Source organism: Opisthocomus hoazin, chromosome Z (assembly GCF_030867145.1).
Source record: "Opisthocomus hoazin isolate bOpiHoa1 chromosome Z, bOpiHoa1.hap1, whole genome shotgun sequence".
NCBI classification, from domain to species: domain Eukaryota; kingdom Metazoa; phylum Chordata; class Aves; order Opisthocomiformes; family Opisthocomidae; genus Opisthocomus; species Opisthocomus hoazin.
In genome coordinates this window covers 58,859,077-58,878,390 of record NC_134454.1, presented here as the reverse complement: position 1 = coordinate 58,878,390, position 19,314 = coordinate 58,859,077, and the positions used below count along the sequence as shown (strand labels likewise).

General features: G+C 42.7%; 1 protein-coding gene across 3 annotated transcripts in view; it reads right to left on the bottom strand.

Moving 5' to 3' along the window:
* ZNF462 (zinc finger protein 462) overlaps positions 1-8,992 on the bottom strand; it is a 91,337-nt gene extending 82,345 nt beyond the window's left edge. For all 3 annotated transcript variants that reach the window (XM_075411280.1, XM_075411284.1, XM_075411282.1), the window contains exon 1: positions 8,840-8,992. The gene's annotated coding sequence lies outside the window, so the exon portion shown is untranslated. The remainder of the gene's footprint in view (positions 1-8,839) is intronic.
* Between the last annotated feature and the right edge of the window lie 10,322 nt (positions 8,993-19,314).

Below are 19,314 nucleotides of genomic sequence, written 5' to 3'. Positions count from 1 at the left end.
ACTTGTCACACAACACAGAAGAAAACAGGATGACTCCTTATGGCCACTGCCTTCCAGACTTTGCCGCATTACGAACTAAACTAGATATTGTATATATTGTTAGTCTCTTCTTCCACACTCACCACTTACAGGAACACACCTGAGAACAAATGATCAGTCAGCATGACAACAGTGACATAGAAACAAAGTGGCAGGTAACTCTAGTTCCCATCTCCCAAGCATCTGCAAACAGCAGAGCACGTCTGCTCCGGTCTCACACACCAGAACCATTGCAAAAGGACATATTTATTTTCTTACCTACATACTGGTTTGTTTCAATATACACCGCAAACAGAATCCAGCACCAAGGTCTTCATTTCCAATATCCCTGTTAAATCCTAATTATGCCTATTTTATTGGGCAAAGGGATGGGTAGTTGAAGACATAAAAAAATTAAGAGCAAGATTTCAAGAGCTGGACACTAATTCTTTGGTCTCCTAAGTGTTTGTTCAGAGAGGCCCTGTTATAAAAAGCCACATGCCCACAAATCTCGCTGAGTCTGACAGGAACTGAAGGATCCAAGTCTGAGAAAAATAAATAAATATTCAGGGGCCTCTCTAAGTTCTCTCCAGGAGCAGTTTGCTCAACTGGAGACGAATAGTCATGCCTGATTCACTGCATCCACCTCAAGACCAGCAGTGCTCCAAGCTGTCTCACAAGTTCAGCCCAGACTGGAGTGTCCAACCTGTTTGTTGGTTTATTTTTTTTTAAAAGGAGAAAGCAAAGGAGGAAGTTGTTAAACAACCACCACCAACATAAGACACCTTCACCAGTCCTCTAGAACTTCTGACCTAGGAACTATTTGAGCTGTCATTTTTAGATCAACAAGAGCAAGGCAGAAAGGAAAAAAACACTTCTCAGCATCATTAGACAGCTGAATTCTGGCATTCAGACCACAGCAAGCCCTTTATTAATGATCCTTTTCCCAGCTAGACACTAAATTTAGGTCTTCAGCAAGTCAAAGTCATTAGAAGGTAAACGCACCACCCTGCGTGTCACACGCTGGACTGAAATCTTCCAGCCCATGTAGTCTTCCCTTAACTACACTGTTTAGTTGATAAATAATGAGAAAACTCAAAATATGCGCTGCTGGAGCACAGGCTTTGTGTGTCACAGTCCCCCATTCTGCTCTTTTCTTTGCCAGCAATGTGAGGTCTAAGGACAATGCGTGGGAAGAATGCATTTGCCCGGATCCTGTGATAAGTAGGTATTGTATTTTGAATCCATTTGCATGACAACAGTCCAATCCAGTATGACCCATCTTCTTCCCAAAAGGAATATCCTGTGATGTCTTCTTTCCACAACCACTAATCTCACCCTGAAGCAGCACTATTTGAACCTTCAGAGCTGCAAGCGGGAAGGAAGAGTTTGCTCATTCGGGCAGTGCAAAGAAGCCCCTATTGTCCTACAAGGCCACGGAAACAGTGACCACATGTACATCAGAAGATTCCATTTTTAGTATCTTTCAAAACAAAGTCTCCTCTTTCACATTATCAGAAGCACACTGAATCCTCAGTCTTCCTCTATCATTCTCTGCAATGTCTGCTTTGTTTTGTCTTGAAAAATCATTCTCCTGACCCTCTACCCCATGCAATTGCTCTATTAGCAGCAAGTTTCCACTACACATAATTACAGCATGCCTTAGACTTTTCTGTTTGCTGGATAGTTCTGCCTATTTTCTACTTGTGCTGATGCTACCATTTACTTTTCCTGACACTCTAATACCTGTGTCCTTCGAAGGTCTGACTTACTCCACCATGACAGCAGCTGGGATTCTCAGGCCCCTTTCCAGACCTTTTTAATAGCAACAGTAATGCTACTGCTGAACATCCCACTTCTTAATCTTCAGCTCAGCACAGAGCCTATACCTGTGACTAGTGCTGCAAATACACCGTCCAGTGCTGCTGACCACCCATTATCTAAATGACTAGCAAGTTATTAATTGCGTATTCCTGGCATTGAAAGGAGAAGGAAAAACACAGGCACACAATGCAAGCACATAGCTTCTCCCAAAGTCATGATATAACTCTCCAATTTTCTGCATAATCCCAATTAGATTGTTTTATCTTCCACCACAAATAACAAGCAACACACTTCAACAACTAAATTCTTAATTTAACTAGTTCAAAACTAGCAGTAGTCCAGTGAATGAAGTGTTTTCTCAGAATTATTTGTCCTCAACACACTGGCCTTGCAATGATTGCTACCCTGATAAGCTCTCAGTAAGTCCTTCCTAATCACTCATGACATTGATGCTGTGCCCACAGCTCTTTATGCTGACATTATTAAACATGTATTCTTAAAGAGACTGTATTTGACTCTGCTCAAGAACAATGACTGCACATCCTGAGATGTCTCATTTCCGTCTTCTTTGAATTACCAAACCATCTTCTTTAAATTGCCAAACAAATGCAAACTGGTTGTTGGCTCATGAAGGATCTTACTGTCTTCTACCCAAAGAGCTGCTGTTAGGCCAAACTAAAAACCGACTGTATTCCCCATAGACAGCAGCCTAGGAGGTCCATAATTATATCACAAAGACTAGCCAGAAATGAAGAAGAGTTTTTTTAGATCAAGGGGAAATAAATGGCACAGCACTGTTGCTAGGTCTGGCACTGATGTTCTGGTAACCAGTGTGTCTCAAAAAGTACTAAAAAGCAATCACAACCAATGGTGAGGGAAGGCTCTTTTTCAAACACTGCTTAAAGAAAAGTTCCTTCAAGTAGTGATTAGGCAAGAGTATTTAGAGTTACTGCAGTAACACCAACTGCCTCATGCTGAACTATGCAACTGTACCAAGATCTTCAACTCCTGAAGAGAAGATAAAAAAACCTGAAATTGTCCACAAGACTGTGTGTTTCAAATACAAGACACCGGAAATAAAGGCTCCCTTTCCCCATCTCAAACTCCCTCTTTCAAAGCCTTCAGAGTTGTGTCTGTACTGCAACATCTGGCACAGCTTCCTAAAACTTGAGAGATGAGGGGCAGGCTTTAGATCTTTGGTATTGTTTTCAAAGTTAAAAGAACAAAATGGAACAAAACCCAAAACAGTATCATGTAACTTTTTATTTACCTATTCAACTTCCCAAACGCAAGCTGAAAGCAGAAGAATACTTCCAAAACTCAGGACACAAATGAAGACTGCATTCTATTAAATTTAGTTCCCTCATTTGGAAACTTCTACTAAAGCCTTTTCACTACAACCAACAAGATAATTATCATAAGTTGAGCTATCTCCCTTCCTCCCCCCTTTTCTTCTTTCAGCACTGGCATACAAACCATGCTATTTTAACTTCTTTCCTGTTCTCCCAGTTCTTCTGGAACATTTTATTTTCAACAGTCAACTCATTTGGAGAAGTGCCATGCTGAAGTTCAACCATTTACAATGTTAACTGTGTCTCTGCCAGCAGTCAAAGACTTGCATCACACCACCTTCTCCAGCACCTCTTGATTAAACAAGTTGAGTTCCTCTCTCTGAGAGCTTAGCAGATGTTTAAGCAGCCTTTATTCTCATCATACACTTTTTCTCCTTCAAAATTATTCTCACTCTCTGAAGAGTACAGTGGCATTTCTCATCCCATCCTCAATTAACACTTCACAGACCTCCTGCTCACCTCCTATGGGCCCATATTATATTTTAACACTACCTGAAAGATTTCTATTAAACAAACCTTTCAGACAGATTTCTTGATTATTTAGTACTCAAGAAGGAAGCAACTGTTTAAAAATCAAGCAATCATTTAGACTGATGAAGTTCAACATTTTTACTGAAGCCAGCAATTAGAAGTTCATACTTGATCACATCTTGACCACGTTAAGAAAATCATATGGCTCTGACACTAGCAGAAGACCATTCTCAACTGGAACAAGCTCACAAAATGCGTTATTTAACTTCAAAATAGAGAAATATCTGTGGAGAGAGCACTTAACATTATTTTTCTACTACAATGGATTGGAAGTATAACAAAGGATAAGGAAACAAAATACGTGAAAGACACAAAGACATACTGGCCTTTTAGACCTTTCCTGATCTGCCAAAACAGGATCTCCTTCCTCTACTGGTATGCTTCTTCAAATCACTCTTTACATTATTTCACTGGGGATTTTCTGGATACTACAGGTTTTGTCCCTAAGTCTGCTCAGTGATAGCTTCAAAACAAGGCAATGTTAGTTAACAAATACTACACAGCTATTCACGAGTTTCACACTTTAACATTCTTTTGCTGCAGTTTCTTACTACAAAGCAGTGTTCTTCTGCTCAATTTAAGCAATTATCCACGACATCACACAGAGAAAGTGTTACAGCTAACTGGAGCAATCTCAATTTATATTTTAAATCCACACATGTTGTTTGGAATAATAGGAAAACTCAATAGGACAAACTCATTAACACTTGTTTCTGAGAGTTCCAAATTTCAAGAGATATCTTTGGGCTTTTCTGAAGTAGCCTTCCTCAAACTGTAAGTTGTACTATTATAAGACTTCAGTTCTTCCCATTTCCTTTTAAAGGCTAAAATTAAACTTGTCCATTCCTTGGGGCCCAGAGTAACATCTGCCAGATGTCCAGACATCTATGTTGAACACAGTTCTTCAATACGTATCTACTTATCAACTCTCTTTTCATTTACTCGTATCTTCATAAAAGTCAATCTTCCTTGAAGTCAAAGTTCATAACCCTAAAGAATTTGGTATAAACTTCACTGAATTGAAATGATCATCTTTTTTTTTTGCACTTCTACTTGCAGTTGTTGTGCTTTCCTTCTCTAGCATCCAATTATGTACTCACATTCTTCACAGTCTGAGCACACACAGCGTATTTTTAGTTTTCTTCTTGCAACAAAAGTAATTTTTTTCAAATTATAGAATGAAATTCTAAACATGATGCTTTAAATTTTTCAACACTGTAATCCATTATGAACCCCATAAAAATGTATAAGGAAATCAAATCATTGCTTAAACTTCTTTAAAGTGGTGGTCTATAGGCTATGCCTAATGGGTTAGAGAAAAGTGATTAAGAAAAGCAAGTTTATATACTGAAGAATAAGCTATGAATGCAGTTTCTGTCAGTGCTTGCACCATGAAAAAGCTCAGGGTGCCCATAAACCAAAAGCAACTGAACACCATTGTCTGAATGAAGAAATTTGTGCCCAATTACAAGCAACATTCCAGTCACCACCTTCCCATGAATTAAGATTATCATTCTAGACCTCCTCTAAAACTCACTGTTTTGGGTTTGGTGGATTTTTTTTTAAACTTGTTTTGTTTTGTCTTGTTTTTTAAAATAAAGTAAGTCCCTCAGCTAGTATTTTAACAGCAAGGTGAACTTCAGTCTGTCTGGGCAGAACTACAGCAGGAAACGATGCCATTAACAAAAATAGTCTCTAAAAGGATTTCAGTCTCATTGTGAAGAAACCCCCCATAGAAATAACACCACTCTCACTCCAACTCAAACTATTACAGTGATGTTTGGTTTTCTGGGGTGCCTGCCACCACAGGAGCAGGGTAAGAGGCCGTCCCATAAAAATCCTCAGCTTGAATCTCAAACTTGTTCTTGGATTGCACATGGCACATTGTAGTGCAAGCACTGAGTTGATCTCTCCAGAAGTAAGAGGAGATTCACAATTCTGAACTACGAAATACAAGCAGCTGTCTAAGAAGACTGCCATACAGTCTTATACATGGGATGGATATTTAGGATGTGACCCAAACGAGCAAAGGTCAGTGGGGACTTTTTCAGTTTCTTCAGTGGCTGCTGATTTAGACCTGTGCAGAGATTGCAAAGTGCATCAAAGAACATCACCTCAGGCAAAAAAAAAAAAAAAACAACACGAGTTAACCTCTCTCTTTACTTCTTCAAAATCTAAGATTAAACATACCTGAAATGGTACGTTCCATGCCCCACTTCTGAAAGATGGAGACAACCACAGTATCTCAGTAATTTGGGTCACATATCACCAACCAGAACTTAAGAAATGCACGGTTGATAATGCACTACCATTCCCAAGTACCTTAGATTACATATCAAACCATTTCTTTCATAGCAAAAATAAAAGAAGGGCATTGATTTTAACCCTGCAGCAGCTGGATACCAAGTTCATTGCTAGTCACTGCAGTCCTCCAATCTTTCTGCTGTTTTTGCTCATCTAGCAGCATGTTCAGATTCAGTGGTCCCCTGTCCTGTCACTTACACCTCCCATATGTACCACATTCCTTCTTAAACTCTTCACAGTAACCTATGTATGAACATTACTGATAGCCTTCTATGGAGCTGTGCCTTCAAACTCAGTAGCACTGCACTCTGGTATCCCCCTCATGCATTTCAGCACGTAGTTTGAATTTTTTGAGGAACTGCATCTACTATGCAACTGATGTGCAAATTTAGGTTGGTGGGAAAAGAGTGAGGCCTGGTTTGAGTCTCCTCAAAATGATTTCAGATTAAAAAGTGGGTTAAAAAAAAGCACACAAATTCCTGTTCAACTGCTATCTCACTTTAAAGATCTTAGGTTTCCATAATGACATTAAAATCATAACTAGAATGTTGCTGTAAGTTTGCAGAAAAAAATATTTTAAGACACCAAAAAGTCAGCTGTGAAAACTGTTTTGTTTTTTCCAGGAGAAATTATGTATGATACGATGCTCTGAGGAACCTACTAAAAGCTTGTCAGTATCATTTTAATGCAATCTAGTAAGTGGGGAGAAATATTCCATCTTAATTTAAAACACATCCAAAAGAAGGAATGCTCTTGAAAATCAGATGTTAAAAATCCCAAAAATGAGGCATCACCATCATCACCTAGAAAAAAAATAACATTTCATGACATTCTGTGGAAGAACCTGAGCAGTCTCAAGCTGCGTGCACTTACCTCCACATGCTTTCAAAAATCTACAAATATATGCATATACACACTATTTCGTTGGCCAACTGATCAACCTCCTAAATTCTGTGGTCTTTAACCAAAGAAAAATATCTAGAAAGGTGACCTCCGCATGAAAGCATAAGAGCAAAAAAGCCTGAGGATGTGTTTCTCTGTGTGAATGTGAAGGAGAATCTGAGCAATTTCCTCCAATCCTCATTTCCTGATAGCAAGAAGTCAGAGAGAAGACCCATCACAATGTTGTACATTCAAAAAACTGAAGAAACCTTAGGGGAAAAAATCATGATTAAGCCAGCTACTGCCAGCAAAGCTTCAAAACATGGAGAGACATCCACGATGTTAGGAGCACTTCCCATCTCAGCTTTGTCTACTCTCTCTCTCCTCCATTTTCTGGTGGAGCTAGAGAACATGACATGGCTTACCTGACTCAGATCACAGCTCTCTGCCAAACTAGTCACTTCCTCTTAGACATGCAAGCAGCTTCATGAGACAAACAGACCCCCACAGACACACACAAAAGCAGCAGCAGAAAGCACTCAAACTTGAAGGTCTTTCTCCTTCCAAACACCAGAAAAACAAATGAAACTTTTCCTTTTTCTCCCCCAAAAGAAGGAGGTGAGGGGGGGAGAAATCCTATCAGATCACAACTACATGAAGCTCCAGGAGGATCTCTCTGTATAGAATAGAAACCACAATGCTAAGAGGAACGGGTGGGGGGGGGAGAAGAAGGTTACTCCAGAAGACATAAAGAGCCTGTAGACTGCGTGTGTGCATGTGTGCGAGAGCGAGGAGAAGCTTTGTGTTGTGGAGCCTGGACTGGAACCAAAGCAGACAGCTTGCAAATGGAGGACAGGGAGATAAAGAAAGGAAAAGACGGGGAGAGATAGGGAGAAAGCTGCTCCGGGAGGTCGAGAAAGCGGCAGGGGAGAAAGCGCCTTCTCCCTCGCCTGGTTTAAAGGTAGGGACATCGGGGAACTGAGCAAGAAGAAGTGGGCTCCTTCCCCTTCCTTTCTTCCCTTCTTGCTCTCTTTCTCTCAAAGGAGAGCAGAAGCGTGTGTAATGGCTCCTGCTCTCCAGCTGAACGCTGTCCTCCTCCAAGCAACCTCCTGCGGGCACCACCAGCCCCCCAGCCCCGACGCCGCCGGGGACCCCCGCATCCCAACTCCAGGAGAGCCGCGGTGGGGGCACCAACGCCGGGGTGAGGGACCAGCCTCGCCAGCGGCGAGGAGGAGGGCAGCGAGAGAGGACGAGGAGAAAGAGGGAAAGAGGAAGAGGGGGAGAGAGAGAGAAAGAGAGAAAGAAAGAAAGAATGAAAGAAAGAAAAAGAAAGAAAGAAAGAAAGAAAGAAAGGAAGGAAGGAAGGAAGGAAGGAAGGAAGGAAGGAAGGAAGGAAGGAAGGAAGAGGTCACCCGATTGCCTGGGTCGTGCCTGCACGGAGCTTTTCTCTCCTCCGTGTCTCTCCCCTCTCTGATCCAAGTCCACACGCACAGCACCATCCAGACCTCGCACACACACATCTCCTCTCGGGCACCCCCCACCCCGAAAGCTCGGCTGATATCTCACTTATCTCCCCATATCCCCCCCCCTCCTTAATGCAACAACAAAAAATTAATTAACCGCCTTCCTCCTCCTCCCACCACCACCACCACCACCACCAGCACCTCCTCCTCTTCTCCTCCTCCATGCAAGAGACTTCTCTCTCAAACAAAACACCCCGCTCTCGCTCCCCTCTCTTCTCTTTTTTTTTTCTTCCTTTCTTTCTTCCTCCTTCCTCCGTTGACCGAATGAATGGATTTCAGAGGAAGGTGGTGGAAAGAAAGAAAGACAGAAAAGACCAAACAAAATATATGTATACACACACACACACACGAGAGATGATCTCTCCAATGCCAAACCGGAGATGGGTTTTAATTGCGAGAACTTACAGGAGCGTCCCGGCACTGCTGCTCTTGCTGCTGCCTCCTCTCCTCTTCCTCTCTGCCTAGCTCTTCTTCTTGTTATTGTTGTGGAAGTTGTTTTGTGAGTCTCATGTGCTCCTTGCCAGGTCTCAGCAATGGAGGATCGCCATCTTTCCCTGCTTTTCCCCCCCCCTCTCTCTCTCCCTCTCCCTCTCTCTCTCCTTCACTGGTTTGCTGCAGCTGCAGATGACCTGAGATATCCGTCTCTCTCTCTCTCTCACTCACCCTCTGTGTCTCTCTCTGAATAATGAGCAACCAGAGGGAGAGAGAGAAAGAAGACAATCTCCTCTCCTACCACACAAAACGCAAGAGCACCAGGGGGTGCAAGAATCCTTTCTAACAACAACAACAACGTGTAGGGGAAGAAGAGGAAAAAGAGAAAGAACAGAGAAGAAAAGAGAGGAGGAAAAGGCAAGAAGAAAGAGAGGGAGGGAGGTGGAAGAGGAGGGGGGAAAGCAAGCAAACAAGAGAGAGATCCAGGAGGCAGACAGATGGAGGAGAAGATCGTAGTGATAGAGGAGGAGGTGTTGAAGATGAAGGAGATTAAGAGGAGGAAGGTGGTAACAAAAAGTTAAGGTTTGGGACACTGAATCACTCACAGGCCAGGGAGGAGGAGAAGAAAGGGGAAAGATCTGAAGAGCTTCCCCTTCCAAGCTGTTGCCTTCACAAAGCTTTCTGTGCAGGAGCGCTCAGCAGCTCCAGAGATGCTGCGGGAGCCGCTCGGATGGAGCACTCTGCTAGGTCATAGCTCTCTTCCAGCCATGGCAAAAACCGGTTTCTGCATGCAGATCTGCCCCTGAGGTGATCCCTCAGACACATCCATCTAGAGGCTAATCTTCCCTGAGCAGGGTAAAGAACATAAATGGAGCTGGAGGTTGCAAAGTACAAAACCAGATCTACCACGTGGTTGGTTTTTAATCCCCCTTCCAGCTCGCATTTGATGTGGAGAAAGGAGACTCAAATTGTCCATTTCTGGCACGTATTTTGAAGTCTACTCCCGGCAATAAAGACAGTCATCTCCAGGTTTTTTATTTCTCACAAGCATTTAGGAGAAAAGAGAGCTTGTACTACTGAGCACCAAAATCACTTCCTACATCGCTGAAACGTTTTTGGCTGCAAAATAAAATAAATAATTCTACTTAAAATAACTTTTATGCTTTCCAACGCCTAGTTGTCTGCTGTTTTGTGACTGATTATTTAAAACCGTGGAAACTAACGCTCAAGGCTTACAAAGAAAGGTATCTTGGTGATGAAGGCAAGCGAGCAAAGACAAAGCGGCTGTAGCCTGCATTTTTATTTAGTCTTGTTTCTATTAAGCATTGTGCTGAGCTACTTCTTTTGCTCAGCATCCCCCCCCCCTCCCCCTTCAGTCTTCCTACAGCACCAGGTCAGATTCTTTCTAAGGTTGTGTCTAGCACTGGCAGGGGGGTGGGGGGGGATGGTTGGGGACTGGAATTAGGGGTTATGTGCAGACTCAGAAAATCAATACAAGGGAGTGAGGCAAAATCAATTTGAGCACAAGGGCATGACTGGTATTGGAACATCACTGGGATTTCTCCAGCCCTCAAGCGCTGCAATTCGCCTGGGTGGAAGAGAGACTAGAACCACAAAGCTCCGGTTCGGGTGAAGGGGGAGATCCCTCCCCTGCTCCGGGAAGTTTTATGTGAGTGGTGAAGCTGAGATGATCTACTTAAAAGAGTCCAGATTTTACTGGCTCTGGGAGAGGTCAGGCGTGTTAGAACTTCATTGTCTGAACTCTCCCAGCTCAGCTGAAGACCAAATGCAGAAATGCCAACGATAGCAATAAAATAACAAAAATCCATCGCCCAGGTACTAGTCAAATATTAAACCCATGCACTCTCCGATCTTCCCATCCACAAGAGTGCCATGAGTACAAAGCACAGAGGCAGGATCTCTCCCATTAAATCTTCTCTTTCTTTGAGCTGTGCAAGTTAATCACTAAAGAGGAGAAAGATCTTCTCCCTCCTCCTGCCCTCTCTTTCCGCTCCCCCCCTCCTCACCCCAAACAAGTGCTGTGAGAAAGAGGAGGAAGGATAATATCTGGGCAGAAGAAGCACTGTCAGATTTCGAGAATCTTTCTTAAGGAAAAGGGGAAAAAACATCAAAACTGGGGATTCCTACTAAGACTACTGGTTTCATGCAGACAAATGAAGCGGACACCTCCTAAGAAGCTGATAAAAGAACATTAAGGAAAAGGGAGGGACTGTCTTTACGGCTGCCAGAATGTGCATGTGTTCTGCCTGCAATTTTCTATAAATCATCCTCTTCGCAGGAAAAGAGCGCCTGGGCTTTGCAATCTTTGACGTACCATCAGCGCCGAGGCAGACAATTTACCTCTTTGTCTCTCAGCATTACATTTTAAATTAAAAAAAAAAAAAAAATAGAGCAACCCCACAACCACAAACCCCAAAACACCTGACTCCTGACCAGCCACCCTCCAGGGAAAAAACAATCCCATTTCAAAATGAAGGCTCTTGTGAGGAGTGGGCATCAAACCGCAGGGGGGGCAGAGAGAGAAAGAGATAGAGAAAGAAAGAAAGAAAGAAAGAAAGAAAGAAAGAAAGAAAGAGAAAGAGAGAGAGAAAGAGAGAAAGAGAGAAAGAAAGAAATGAAAGAAATGAAAGTAATGAAAGAAAGAAATGAAAGAAAGAAATGAAAGAAAGAAAGAATAATGTATCCTCATGGACATAGCCTGGAAATGTTTTCCCGCCCTATCCCTCCATCCTTTGGGAGGGGGGGTCCCTCCTGCGCTGGTCCCGTGACGACCCCTGTGCACCGTCGGGGAACGCGGCTGTCCGGGCACCCACCCGGGGTCCCGGGAGGAGGTCGGGGCGGCCAGGGGAACCCCGGCGGCTGGAGGGCAGTGCCCGGGGGCACGGGGCGGGAGGCTTCTCCCCGGGGGTCGGGTGGTCCGTAACTTCGTCCCGCAGGCTTTCTGCCATCCCCACCGTGCTCCATGCGCCGCCGGGGAAAGCAAGCGACGAGGTGGACACGCTGGGCTGAGAGCCCCACCAAGAAGCAGCCACCAGGGAAAAGAGAAGGGGAAGCCTCCCCGGAGCCCCCGTGTCCACGGACCGCTGGTTTCGCGCAGGAACTGGCGCTTCTGGCAGCCGAGCCCACTGGAGGCGAGGGGGGCAAGTCCGGGGAGCGGTGTGGGGGAGGATGTGCAGGACCCTCCGGGGGTGGAGGGCGGGCGGGGGAGGGCTTTAGCTGCGGAGCAGCCCCCCTGGCTCGCCCCGGTGCCGTGCCCAGTAATACAAAGCTTAACCGTGCTGAGAGTCCCCCGGTCCCGATTATCCTGCCCGGTTAACAGCCCCGTTAAGGGGAATGAAGATAGTTTGCAGCTCTCTGGGTGCTGGCATTTGGATCGCCGGGGACGCCGGAGGATGTCAGGGTATAGACAAAGGCGCTGGTATCACCTCTGCCAGGCAGCCCGGCTGCGGGACGGGAGCGGGGAAGCCGGGACGGAGCGCACGGTGGGGCTCTGCACCCCGGCTCCCCACCCGAGGTCGGGGGATGGGGCGGAGGACTAGAGAGGATTCCAGCTTCTGTCCATGTTCCCGGCGGGGGTTGTGTCCCACCACCGCGTAGGCTGAAACCACAGGTAAGGGTGGTCTTGGTTTTAAGGAAAAGATTCACACACGCACCCCCCGCCATAGACCTGAGGTAGGCAGATGATGTTCCACCGTGCGGCCAGCTGAATGAAGGCCTGGGGTTGGGGAAAAAACCTTTTCCAGCCCCTCGGACTGGCTACACCTTCCCTCACCCAGAAAATCTGACCAACCCTGGCCTGAACGCTTCGTCCCCAGGTCAGGTCTTTGCTGGTGTGCGATGGTTTGCATAGCCCTGCCTGACACCTGCATCCCGCTCCTGCAGCCACTGGAAGCCCGTGGGGGCTACGCAGTGAGCCCCTCGGTGGCAAGGCCACAGGGAGAGGGATGAGCAGACCGCAGGAAGCTCAAGAAGGCTATTCTGCCTTCCCATTTTTTATCTTTAATTTTTTTCAGCCAAACCCATTGCTCCATCGGCTCTAATCAGCTCCTCAGGATGGGGAACTCTGGTACATTTAGTATGAACAGTGAACACAGCCTTAGTGAGCAGGAGACATTAGGAAAGCAATGTGGAAAATAAAGACACTGAAAGCACACTTCTTCATACATAATCAACAGTGAGGCAGTGTTCTTAGTGTCCCCTCACAGAACTGAAAGTGGCTTCTTTTTTTTCTTCCCAGATTTGGAAGAGTTTCTGCGTTTTCCTGCAACAAGTTTGAGTGAACTTCCTATTTATCCTCCACTTCTTCATGGCCATTTTACCCTACCAGAGCAACGTTTCACAGTCCTTATGCAAGGGGCAAGCATTGTACCAGCTCACCAGAGAGCTGAATATCACTCTCCCTCTTGAATATTATGTTCTGCAGCTGTTGAGAGAATTTCACTTTCCTATCTAAGAAGATTAGAAATGTGCTGTTCTGACCTTTACCCTGGTAACTCACTTATTTCTTTAACCTCCAAGGGTTTCCTTATAGTGAAGAACTTCAAGGAGAAACTGGTTGGTTGGTTGGTTGGTTGGAAGGAAAGAAATCCTACTCCAATCCGTAAAAGACAAAGGATATCTAATCAGCAAAGTTTTGTTTTAGCAAATACTCTTATAGAGGATGGTGGATTCAAGAGAGTTTACATGGAAATTATCCAAATCTAGGCTCTTAAGAACACTTCAGAAAAGTCTTCTATTAAAATCTAAAACTTTCAGCCTGCTAATAATATTTGGAATGTTTTATTTCTGGCAGAGCTCAGACTAAAATCTCGAAGAGCAAGCTCTTCACTGTAAGATCATTTTGTTACCTGCAAGGATACCTCAGAATGTAGTACACATGTTGCAAACCCATAGGAAGATATATTTTTATGCTGCTGGGAATACTTCAGAGAAATATACTGGTGAGGAGCAGGTTGAGTGTTGGAAGTCACTTCCTTATCTAAATAATGTTATAGGTTGCAACCATTAGAAATACTGTTTCTGCTCCTTTGAGAAAACTGAATCTTCAGCAGTCAGATGTTTGGGTAAACTCATGGTTATGTTTTATTCCTGTCCCCAAGCTTCCTCAGAAACTTTCCACCAGGACTAGGAGCCAAGAAGTCACTTTACAAAGAGAATCAGTCCTGCTCCAAAACCTTTTGATTTAGGCTTGAGTTGAGAATAATAGGTACATGGTGTTGGAAGGCTATGGTAGACTTCAGGGTGGATTTGGTGAGTACTACAGGTCATCACTTCTCGAAGCTCAGAACATGTCTAAAAAGTGCAGGCAGCAGCAAACTTTGTGTTTAGAGCCCAGTCAAACTCTCAGTAGAGTTAATGAAACAAAATTCCTTCAGTGTTAAAATTAACTGGGTTGGAACGGAACAGAGCACATCCTGAGTAACTGAAACATAAATCGCAAATGGCCCTAGATCTTTAGTAAGTAATTCATCAGTCTGTATCATCTTCTCAATGAAGAATAAAATGCAGTCTAGTCGAAAGGGTGTTTTATTGTCGCCAGAAGACAGGCAACAAACTGATTTTGGGGAAATCTGTAATTAACATGACAAGGGTTTGCTAAGCAGCTAAAGGCACATCCCGACTTCACGTGTTACTGTTAAAAAACAGTGACCGTGAAGCTAAATTAAATTCAATTTCCACTTTTGGAATCTTTAGAAGAAAAATATTCTTTGCTCTAAGTGCAAATTAAGTTTTATGAAATTCAGTCCTTCCAAAGACACACCTTGATTTCATTTAACTTCTACATGGCTTTGATGGAGTCAATGAGATTGAAACTGCAGTCATTTTACAACATGTGACCTTCTGGATCATGACAACTCTTTACTGGTTAGTACAGGAACATTATAGCCCAACATTATATTGTACTCGCTACTAAGATGACTTCAAGAGAGAAACAGTTGGATTTTGTCTTCAGAAGAGATGGGTACCAAGTGATCTGTGAAATGGTTTTGAATTTATTGGCCAGATACAGATGGTCTCTGGCTATATTTACTGGTCATTTTTCAGTCCTTTCACCATGTATATTTTACTAGATATATGCAATTCAATACAAAGCTATTCTTACTTGCATACATTGAAAAATGCATTTTCCTCTTTTTCTTTTTTAAGATCTAAATGCCACACTTGCATCTCTTGATCTCTCTAGCACTCCAGTATTTTTAAAACTTAAGCTCCCAAATGCCAGTCAAATAATTTCTATTCTGTATGTCCTGTTCAACCTGTATAATATACAGCCTCTGATAGATTTGAGTTCCACTTCCTAGCCAGTATTTCTGATATCTAATTTTTCTTGACTCACCATAAAATTGAACAAGGCCGTCTCTGGCTTTGTAGGGAAGTGCCTGGTACTGCTGAGTAATCTGTCTGGTATATGCAGTTTGATGACATTTTTATTGATACATTACAAATTTAGCCCAAGTCTCATTTTTTTGAAGCAATCCAGTAGGTATTTTCATTTCCCGTGGAAGCATTTCAGGCATAGATGATTTCCCATCTTGCATGTCTTTGAAGATATAAAAAGGAAACAATGCATTTTATCTCCTACTTTTCAACTACTCCACCTTACAGTTTATTTCCTAATGAAGTGGTTTCTTCTTCAACTTTTTCTGAAGTCCCAGTTGTACATATGGGTCAATTCCAGTTCATTTTCCCTGTGAGCACAGGGATGCACAGTGCAGAAAGTTGAACACTGCTGAAGTGGATGACAAAACTTATTCTTCTAATAATGTTGTTTATTTTGGTTACGCCTTTCCTATCTGTGAGCTTGTCACTGCTACTGCTAGTCTGGAGGTGTTTCAACAAATGCCATTGAAGACTTTTCTCATGATCTTAAGTTTGTGACCAAAATAAAATGAAAGTCTGCTTATCCACCTGGTGTCCATATATCTCTGTTAAAAGATTGAATTTTTTCAACTCCCATGTATTTATGGTAGGGTTTTTTTCTGTTCCACATCTCCACATGATCAGCCAAATCCTCAGCTGATGTAATTTGGCTGGCTTCATTGACTTCAATGGATATACTGCTAATTTAAACCTTCTGCCCAGCTCATTCTTGCATCTAATTGAGTTAATAATCTTTACCAATTACTTCCTACTAGTTTAGATATTTCTCTTTTTACAAGTAGGTGTTATGTATTGAAATTACACGGTTTTCTCCATTGATGTTTTCACTATGATACACTGATATCTCATAAAGTGATATTCTGTTTTTAAAATGTACATTTCTTTTCTGCTACTCTTTCTAATCTCTCCAGAGTTATTTATTTTCCTAATGCCCACCTTGACTTCCTACACTTTAAAATGTAGCATTTTCTGAGTTTCTCTCTGCATTAATTTATTTCAACACACTATATTTCACTTTCTTCTGTACTATCTCATCCATACTAGTGTTGTGCCATTTATGAAGACATTGTTTGCAGTTTTCATCTGTACAGCTAGCTGTTGTGTTCTCTAGAATTGAAGTGACACCATTTGTAATGTGAATTCGTATTTACAATGCCCATTAAATACTGATCTAGTCAGAGGTGGACAGTCATATTGTTGAGAAAGATAACTGCATATGTAAGAAGGCAGGTGCTGTAAAGTAGATTTCAAAATATATTTCACAACCTATGGCCATTCTTACCTGACTTGAGATTGCCCATAATAAAGTTTCTGCGCTAATATGTGGAAATGGCTTGGTGTGTTTTGCTTCCTTTTTGGCAGCACCATTTCAGTATCAGAATTTTCAAGCTCTTTTATGGAAACTCCAGCTACATTTCAGCCTTCAAGGTGACTGGGTGGTTCCCATTAATAGGGAGAAGGTAGGACAAAAGAAAGACACAAAGAAGAACACAAAAGGAAGTCCATAAATAGTACCAGTACACTCTGAAAAAATCCTCACCTATAATTACAAAAACATTTCAGCATCCCATTCTGTCTTCAGAAAGGTAACAATTATTTATACATATCAGTCTCTATGTAAATGCCACCTGTCCAATCAATATATTAATATTTGAATTAATTTCAAAAGAAGATGGCAGGAAAAAAGCCATCATTTCCTCAATAATGAACTAATTTATCTGAAAATTTGACAACTGCAAGTGGGTGGTACTATTTTCTGTGTAGTCTTACAAAAGATATTGCCGCAATCAAGCTGGTACTTACTATTCTAATAGTAAAACATGCCGAGCGTCAAAACTTGACATGGAATGTAATGGGAAGTGATATGATTGAGCAGAAATTTAGCAGATATATTAGTTATATTATATTAGCATGATTTCTATTCTGCGTCTTGAAATCTTGAAGGAGAGGAGAGGAGAGGAGAGGAGAGGAGAGGAGAGGAGAGGAGAGGAGAGGAGAGGAGAGGAGAGGAGAGGAGAGGAGAGGAGAGGAGAGGAGAGGAGAGGAAAGTTCAAATTTGATGTGATTGTAAGCAGTGAGCAGAGAAATGGATTTAGGAGAGCACTGGGATGTAGCAGGCTGATATTTGGCAGTAGTATGTGGGACAGATTGAAGGGGTCTTAGCAGGTATCAGGAAATTTAGCAGAACAGTGATTGTGGCAAAGGTAATCAAGCCAAAGTTTTGCAGAACAGCCACAAAGAAATTAATAGCTTCAGGAATAATGGTAAGGATTCACATTTTGGATACAGAAGTTGAGGGCACAGCAAGTTTGCAGCTCTTCAGAAACAAAAGTAGGTGGATTACATATGCAGGCAATATAATGAGGTCTATGCTGCAGCCAGTTAAATCCAGGTCAGTTGAATTTGCGCTTAAAATTGCTTCCTGACTCTAGACTGGATTATCATAGTTTTTGCTGCTTGCCTGTTCTGAGGTGGTGGTTTTTGCTGCATGTGCTGTTCCCTATAGAAGTTTCTCCTTGATGCCCAGTTGTTCTCCAGGGTCTAAGTGTGCATGTTGCGTAATGTGTTTCTAGTAATTGTGACTGCAGAGGAAATTCTGATAAATATACCTCAAACACCAACCGATGCAGGTACTTATTTTGAGTCTGCAGGGAGCCTGGAGTGGTAGCTCCAAGAGGTTTGAACTTTCTCATTCATCTTAGTATGTTCTTAAATTGTCATTCTTCACCTTCTAACTTAATCATCATCTTTAGAGTTGGCCCCACATTTTTAACTGTTTCTCTATTGATCATTTCACAGAAGCGCTCTGAAGTTTTTATTCCCTAATTTCAAATTGTTTCTTGTGCCCTCCAGGTGAGAAAGTCTAGAGCTGCAATGATGTCTGTTTTTGCTCTTGACAACTTTCAAGCTGCAGATGGGAATTGTCAGTGCGAGAACCCATGGCGTACTAGAAAAAACATAAGGACTCCAATAAATTAATTGGTTTGCGTACCTACTTAATTGTCCCTGGGATTAATGTACTGAATGATTAATTGCCTTCATAGCTAGTTAATCACAGATTTCAATATCTTCAGTGTAAAATCAAGCTGCCATGTAATTTCACAGCAACAAGAATCCTCTGGTGTACCAAACAAGGTGTGGTTTGCTGGTGAGGAGGCATGGAGCTCTAAATGTCTTCCTCACTCTTGATCTTACACTCCCTGTGTCAGAAGGCTGATGTTAGCCAGTTTTGTTCCATCAAACACTACCTAGTTTTTCTGACCAAATCTCAATTCACAACGCTTCAGTATTCTACAGGTTTATTCAAACATCCATCCTGCTCTTTCTTTAAGTTAAGCAATAGTTTTTCATCCCTTGGGCATGAGGATTGAAAAACACAGGCAGAGGACGTATGAGTCATAAGAGATGGACACTGCCATTCCTATTAAATATGCAGCTCTTGTCTGTATTCACAAGCCAGAAGACTCCAGTTTCCTAGCTAACATGTCCATCTGTCAGAAGTTGTTTTCCTTGGTCTTCTCCAATAAGCAGGACTGAAAGCCATCTTTGGACTAACCAGCTCTGAGATAGCCATGGTATAGCCTGATCGACAAGCCCAGCCAACCTGCTGTCTTTCCTCTCTTATAAGGATTTCTTTGCCTTGTTTACATTGGGTAACTGATCAGCCAAGCTTTAGCAGTGTCATTATTTCAATACAACCAGTTCCTTTCCCGTGTAGACAAGCCCTTAGACTAATCTCCCTGCCTGACCCACAGCCCCCATTGCAGAAACCTTGGAACATGTTTTGGAGTCTTATTCCATTCCTAGATTATGAAACCCACCAAATCTTTTCATTTTGTTCAGGACTTCCTGCTGTTTTAGCCCTGGAACCCATCTGATTGTAGATCATTTGCCCATCAGCCAAGACCCTGAAGCCAAGCCACATATATCCTGCCACCAGCATGCTTCTGTTTTTGCCAAGCTCAAAATCCTTCTCTGTTCTTCTGTCCATGGATATCTAACCTTGTCCAAATGTGAACAAACTGAGCAATGGACAGCTTGAGGCC